Source organism: Carassius auratus, unplaced genomic scaffold (genome assembly GCF_003368295.1).
Source record: "Carassius auratus strain Wakin unplaced genomic scaffold, ASM336829v1 scaf_tig00215563, whole genome shotgun sequence".
NCBI classification, from domain to species: Eukaryota; Metazoa; Chordata; class Actinopteri; order Cypriniformes; family Cyprinidae; genus Carassius; species Carassius auratus.
In genome coordinates, this window is record NW_020528140.1 from 101,373 (window position 1) to 109,949 (window position 8,577).

An 8,577-nucleotide genomic window follows, 5' to 3' on the forward strand; every position below is an offset into this window, starting at 1 on the left:
CAGGGAACCGTGGTTACATACGTAACCGAGATGTCTTCACGGACCTTCGCGGGGTTTAACCAGATGGTTACACGAGTTCCACCAATTCGATGCATCACTCTAGGATTGTGGGATTGTTCAGGATTGTGGATAATGAAGTACTTATCCAAGACATTGCAAATAGAAGGCATTTATCTCAAAACAAGGTTAGTGCCCCATGAAACTTTTGCGTTTATATCAGCATATACTATCGCTTAGTACAGCCGTAGCTGGTTTTACCCCAAATGTCAATGCAGAAATTGTATTGAATTTTTACTCCTGGCAACGGCTGTGGGTGGGACTGTGATGCTCCTATAGTGCTGCTATCAGTATTCTTTTAACATTTATTCATTACCCTTTAGACACAACCACATATCATCCAAATCATCTCCGAGTGGATGGCAGCAAGGATCCAGGATCAAGAGATCATTCTTCATGGAGACTGTTCCACAGGAAGCAGTTTATCCTGGGTGAAAAACTAAACCTGGTTGTTTCAGCATCACTCAGGCAATACTTAATACATTTAAATTGATTTCAGTTGGTTATGTGTTTCAAATGGTGTGACGTCAAGCATGGTGAAATTAATTCTAGAAATTAATTCTAAATAGTAGTTGAAAACTTTTCAAGCGCCAATGCAGCCGTCCTCCAGACAGTATGTCTTATGCAAATACCCTAGCGCAGACGCAGGCAAATCGAGTGCATGCAATACCAGAAAACTAATGTGATTGGCTGTCACTATGAGAAGAGACAGTAATTCTGATCAGATATCAGTGTTGTTTTTTTCTTTTTTTTTATACATTTTTATTTATTAGTATTAATTTTTTACAAAACACACAAAAAAAAAAATTATATATATATATATATCTATCTATCTATCTATCTATCTATCTATCTATCTATCTATATATATATATCTATATATATATATATATATATATATATATATATATATATATATAAATAAAAATAAAACTCTCTCCACAAAGCAAGATATAACACAAAATGCTTCATATTTGAGTTCACCTTCATTAAGGTTACATCCCCCAGTAACCAAATCCTAGGGTCGGCGTCCAGAGCCTGTCCACAAACCCGAGAGGTTACTGCGATGATGTGAGTCCAGTATGGCTTCAAACGAGTACAACTCCATAGCATGTGCACAAGAGTTCCGACAGAGATGTTACAACTTTGACATTGATCAGATATGTCATTTCCTAATTTACATAACCTATATGGCGTAAAATGTGTTCTATGGTAAATATTGAATTGAATTTGTCTGTGTTTAGAGGACACCAATTTTGTTTGTGCCAATTCCAATAATCTGTTCCAATTCTCCTCTGTGTAAGTGCACCCAAGATCAGACTCCCACCTTGTTTTATTTGTATAATTGGCATAAGCCGGTAAGTTGTCATTTATGGTTTTATACACTGCAGATATTAAACCTTTAATTCTATTACATTTGGAGTTGAAAAGTAAAGATTCCTCGGGTGTATTTGAAAAATGATCTTTAGTTTGACTCTTGATCCAACTTCTAATTTGTAAATATTTGAAAAAGTTACTTTTATCTAGATCATAAATTTCTAACAATTGGCTGAAACTTAAAAAGACATTATTAGTATAAAGGTCACTAAACAATTTTTACTCCTTTTCTCAACCAGTTTTGTAAAATTCCATCCGCTAAGGCTGCTGGGATATTGGGATTGTTCATGAGAGGTGAATTTACCAATAATTTTATGTTTTGTCCAACTGTTACTTTATACTAATAATGTCTAATAATGTCTTCACTTTTACACTTTCACTTTTTTTACGTGCAGGGCCGTTTGAAGGAATTTGGGGGCCCCAAGCAAAACGGACATAGACATCAATTCAATAGTGATTTGCATTGTTGTCTTTTTTCTTCTAATAATATGACAGCGCATACTTATCAGTTTAAACTCTGGGCTGTGCAGGATAACATCTATAATTATAGAACTTGTGGTACCCTGGCTATATAGAGGAAACATCAGCACTGAGAAGTGATGCATCTGTTGATGTTGAGGACGAAGTTGATGGTGTAGCTGGGAAAATAATTGAAACAAAAATCTGAAATTACCGGTGAAATACGTTTTACCATTTCACTGTTAGCATATTGAAAGAGGTTACTATTACCAGATCAGGGGTGCATTAAATGAACAACTAAGTTTCCTTTTTTAGTAAAAAATATTTTTATTTTTTAAATGCATAGAATGCAATGCATACATCAAGAATAAACATTTAATTATTAATAATTGTTTATCTGTCTGTACTTGTACTTTGAACAATGACAATAAAGTTGACAGATGAATTAAGTGCATTTAAGTGCCATTCAGGTGGGTTTTTAAATAAAGCATTTTCTGAGATGCACATTAAACACCAAACAATAATTTATCTTTTAATTATTGAAAATTAAGCAAACTTAACTTTTTGTTAAACAAAGGGCATTTACTATTAAAAATAAAACTTTGAAGAAATTTTGTGATTAAACCTTAAATTAAAAAAAAGTAGTAGGCTATGTATAGCCAGTGGCTCTATTGCAATTGAGAAGAGCGTGGGAGAGGAAGGACAGCCCTGACGACAGCCACGCGATAAGGAAAAGGCGTCCGACAGAACCCCATTTGTTAGGATCTGCGATCTGGGGGCGTCGAATAGGGTCCTGATGAAACACAGAAAATTTTCACCAAAATTCATGGTCCTCATGGTCTCAAGAAGAAAGTTTGGTTCTATCCTGTCAAACGCCTTCTCGGCGTCCATAGAGACGATCACGGCAGGGTGATCATGTTTTTTTGTGTGCTCTATAATATGAAATAGTCGCCTAACATCATCTGCACCTTGTCTGTTCTTGATAAAACCTGTTTGGTCTGTATTATTTTTGGGACTACTTTCTCTAAACGTTGTGCAATAATTTTCGATAAAATTTTATAATCAGAGTTAAGAAGGCTGAGGGGTCTATAATTGCTGCACTTTTGTGGATCCTTTCCAGGTTTTGAAAGTAGCGTAATAGTTGCCAACTCCAATGTTTTCGGGAGTGTTTCTTTTTGGAATGCTTCTCTAATCATGTTTGTTAGCGGCGTTAATATTTTTTCTGAGAAAGTTTTGAAGTATTCAATTGGGTACCCATCAGGTCCTGGGGCTCTATTATTTTGCAAGGACTTGATCGCTTGGTGAACCTCTTCTTCTAATATCGCTTCATCTAATAGATTCCTGTCTGTGACTGTGAGTTTAGGTATTGTTAATTTGTTAAGAAAGTCTTTGATATCAGTTTCCGTTGACTTCTCTGTTTTATATAACGTTTCATAATATTTTTTGAATTCCAAGTTTATGTCCTTAGACTCTTCTAAATACTGATCATCATCAGTTTTGATGCATTGTATGTATTTCCCTGTATCTTCTTGCTTTAGCTGCCAGGCAAGCAACTTGCTAGTTTTGTTACCAAACTCATAGTAATGATATTTAGTTCTCACCATGGCTGCTTCGGCTTTACTAGTACAAAGATTGTCATACAGAGTCCGTTTTTGTTTTAATGAACTAAGGGTTTTGGATTGTTTGGTTTGGGCATGTTGGATTTCAAGTATTTTATTTCATGTACAAGTTGCGGTAATTGGTCTGTCTTTTGTTAATTTTTATGGGATAAATATGAGATAATGTTACCTCTCATATATGCCTTAAGTGTTTCCCAAACAACTGAATGAGAAGCAGTATTTAAGTTGGTCTCCAAATATATATCTAACTTGTCGTTCATATAATTTACAAAATCGGGATCTTTAAGTAGGAATGTTTTAAATCTCCATCTATGGGCGGTAGGGCCTTCCTGTGGCATAGACACTTCCATCATTAGAGCATTGTGGTCTGATACGGTTGCAGCCAGATAAAGACGTGTTTTAATGTGAGACAGTAATGTTTGTGAGGTCAAAAACAAGTCAATTCTAGAGTATGTATTGTGAACATTAGAGTAGAAAGAGAATTCCTTTTTACCCGGGTTTTGCAGTCTCCACACATCTTTTATCCCAAGTTCATTCATGCCTTGATACAATGCTGTTGCAGATTTTGATAAAGTAGTGTTCTTGGGGGCTGAGCGATCTAATGACGGGTTCAACACAAGATTGAAATCTCCACCCAGAATACATTGACCCTCTGCGGAAGCCAGTTTTATGGTTAATTTATTAAAGAAAATTGGATCATCTGTATTAGGGCCGTATATTGATGCCAGTGTCAACCTGTTCCTGTTAATTATACAGGAACAGGTATAACCTCGTTAACCTTAATGCTGCAAAATGAGTCTATTACAGCAACACCCAGTCACCGGTATGACAGGATGTGCAAAAGTGTGTGTGTGTGTGTTTGTTTGTGTGTATACATAATGTATGTGTGCGTGTTAAATATATTTCTTTTAAATGTATAGCACAGTAATGAAGGCAGCAACATGTGGTAGATGGGACAGAACAAGAAAGACTTAATAATCTTTCATTGTGCTAATGTATTATAATACGGAAGGGTATGGCTCCTATACAGCGTGCAGCGCGTAAACACAACCAGTGCGCAGATTGATCGCTTGAAGCAACAAAGAGTCACAGCGTGTAGCATTACTCATAGAAATGTTCAAAACACCAAGGGAAGAGATATTGATGTTGTGTATTATATGTGTGCAATATTTTGAGCCTTTTCTTTTAACAGTTTTAAATCTCAGTTATTGTGCGCTCTTGAAGAGAGTTTCATTGTTTTGACTATAGTAACTAGGGCTGGGATGATATGCTAATCTGCCAATTCAGTACTATCCCGATACTTGTGTGCTGATTCAATATATATTTATAATTATATATATAATTGAGTATTGTGATTATAGTTATATAACTATTGCAATTTGTGACTTATCCAAATTGTCTAAGGAGGTCTGTGAACGTCTGAAGAAGACAGCAGTGAGGGAAGGAAGTAATCACCAGAATGTAAGTTCTTTGAGAATGTGTGCATTGTTTATTACAAGTTGAGTTTTCATTTAAATGTAGCAATGTACACAGTGAGTCAAAAGTTTTAAATATATTTTAAAAGTAACGTTTATTTCTATAATGCACAGCTATATTTTCAGCATTAATTACTCCAGTCTTCAGTGTCACATGATCTTCAGAAATCATTCTAAATGATGGTTTACTGCTCAATAAATTTTTCTGATTATTACTAGCGTTGAAAACAGTTGTGCTGCCCAAACCTTTTCTCTACACTACAGTTAAATATTTTTTTTTGGGGGGGTGCTAACAGCAAGGATGCATAAAATTGAATACCATTGGTAAAGAACACTTTTGTAATTTCACAAAAGATTACTTTTTTTTTCAATGTTTTGAACTTTGTTTTTATAAAATAATCATGAAGAAAAAAAGTGACTCTCCAGAAATGCTAAGTTTTCTTCCCCATCATTTCTAATATGGGGTACGTTTCCCTAAAACCAACTGTGGTCACAAGTTCCTTCGTTACCAATAAAGTTCAGTGGAACTAATGACTGTAGTAAGCTAACTGCAGATGTGATTCACATCATTCATGTACGTCATCAGCAGATGTACACTTTGATCATAGTGGCAATAATGTGATTAGGTGCATGTAAATGCACTGATTGATGATAATCAGCAATGTTTATGAAAAAGCAGCAAATCAGTATATGAAAAAGATCATGTGACACTGAAGATTGGAGTAAAGTTACTGAAAATTCATCTTTGCCTCATAATTATTTCAATAAATACGTTTGAAAGTATATTTGAAAAAGAGTATGAAAACTGTTATTTCTTTCTTTTTCTTTTTTCTTTTACAATATTACTTTTTTTTTTGTAATTTTGATCAAGTTAATTTTGCTAATTTTTTGAGACAGGAATTTTGGGTTTTCATGAGCTGTATGCCAAAATCATCAGTATTAAAACAATAAAAGACCTGAAATATTTCAGGTTGGTGTGCAATGAATCTAAAATATATGAAAGTTTAATTTTTATCATTACATTATGGAAAATAATGAACTTTATCACAATATGCAAATTTTTTGAGAAGGACCTGTACATAAGCAACATTAACAAGGTGATCCTCCCTTTCAGCTCAGAGAAGGATGTTGACAGTGCAGGCCCAGGATGAAGAAGAGGAGGAAGAACACATTTAACAATTTTCTCATAAACTTTCCATGTGTTATAATAAAAACAATGAACATGACTACAGTAATATGCTAAACGTTATTCAAAGATTCTAGTTTGCAAGAAATCTGAGTGTCTGACTCTACACTAGAGGAACTCTTTTCTGAAGAAGATCAGGTGCTGAGAAGGAGCATTGTTCTACAGCAAAACACTGCATCAAGCCTCCTGCCCTTCCCTCAGAAGAGCCTGCCTTCTGCTGCTGGGGTAAGAAACACACTCTTCCTCTTCTCTATCAGCTGTCCTGCACCTAACTCTGCCTCCTCAGCACTGTCTGAAAGAGTCATCTCCACAGTCAGTAATCAGAGATCACAGATTCTTCTGAGAAAGTCAATACTCTCATTTTCTTTAAAACTGTTTTCGTGTGGGACAAATAATACATGAGAGATGTTAGAAATCTCTATATTGTTCATTTTTCATATCTTTACGCTTTATGAATGCTTTTTATCTGAGAAGCTCAAGAATTATGGTTCTTTGGAAATTGCTATATTGTTTAGGTTTATCCTCTGATAGTGAGCACAGAGCCCTGATCATGACATGCAAGAAAAAAAAAAAAAGTCATGTCCATGATTTACTAATTCGCTCCCTCAATGTACTAAAACGTGCAAGCTTACTTTTACATTTCATTGATTTGCTAAATCGTATGCACAATTTACTAATTCGTTCTCTTGATGTATAAATATTGTACATGATTTAGCAAATCGAGGGAATGAAATAGAAAATAGTGCGCATGAATTAGCTACATTTTTTCCTGCATGCCATGTAATTAAAGCACATCACCACCAGACATTTATACCAGGAGCCTCATACGACGCTCAAGAAACAGTTTTACTTTGTGCAGTATTTCTGTGCAGTATCTGCTGAATTGTTTCATATCTATTTATCATGTATTTTTTTGCTGCACCAAATTATGTAGAGTTGTATCAATTATTATACTGATAATTATATATAATTTTCACTGATAACGTCATTAACTATCCCCATCCTTAAGACAAACATTATCTGTTGTTTATATTGTGTAATCTATGAATTTATGTGTTTAGTTTTCTGTGCTCATGACAATGTTTTTTTGGCTTAATATTTGTAGAAAGTAGTGCTGAATAAATGTTGATTTGTGAATGAATGCAGTGTGTTTTGTCTATTTTATTTTTTCGTTAGGACGTACTATTCACGTTCCACGTTTGTGGGAATCACAAAGTTACGTCGCTGGAACGTTATTTGGGACATCGCTGCAACGAATATGGTCTGGTCCAGTTACGTCGTCACGAGCTGGGCGTCACTTCGGAACCTGTTCGCGACTCTGTTGATTCAGATCGGCACTTCGGAGCCTGTTCGCGATTCTGTTGATTCAAATTGGCACTTCGGAGCCTGTTTGCTACTCGGTTGATTCATATCGGCACTTCGGAACCTGTTCGCGACTCGGTTGATTCAGATCGGGACTTTGGAGGCTGTTCGTGATTCGATTGATTCAGATCGGCACTTCGGAGCCGGTTCGCGACTCGGTTGATTCAGATCGGCACTTCGGAACCTGTTCGCGACTCGGTTGATTCAGATCGGCACTTCGGAGCCTGTTCGCGACTCGGTTGATTCAGATCGGGACTTCGGAGCATGTTTGAGATTTTTATTAATTCAAATCTGGACATCTAAGCAGGAAGTGTTTGTCAAACAGTTAATTGGTGATAAATGAATATTTGGACTTGAGGCTTTTTTTTACCTATCGATTCAGCATGTAGCCTTCATGGACCCACACACAAAGGTGGACACACTCTAGACTTAATCATCAGTAGGGCTCTAAACTTTTCATCCATTGTTATTAAGGACGTAGTGTCACGGATCGCAAGAGGCGAAGACTCAAGTAGAGGCAGATGGGAAGACTTTATTTATACGTCACCAAAATAAACAAAAACACAACTGAAACCAGAGGAGCGTTCAAAGTTACGAGACATAGACTGAAGTCAGATTCCCAGTGAAATGCTCTCAGACAGCAAATGCAATGAGTTTGCATCCTTCTTTTCTTAGAAGATCATCAATATCAGGAAGGCGATTAGCACATCCTCAAATAATGCAGAGGTCAGACAGATTCAGCCACAATATCAAAAAGATACTGTCTATTTTTGAAGCAATTGATAGCAACATTCTGGAAGACACAGTGCAGCACCTAAAATCATCAACCTGCTATCTTGACACACTTCCCACATCTTTTTTCAACAGTGTGCTTAACTGCTTAGAAGCAGATCTCTTAGAAGTGGTGAACACCTTACTTCTTTCTGGGACATTTCCAAACTCCTTAAAAACTGCAGTTGCAGATATGCTCACTGAATATAAACCTAACAGAGCACTCAGATCATTAGGATCGAGTCAGTTAGAAATACCAAGGGTTCACACA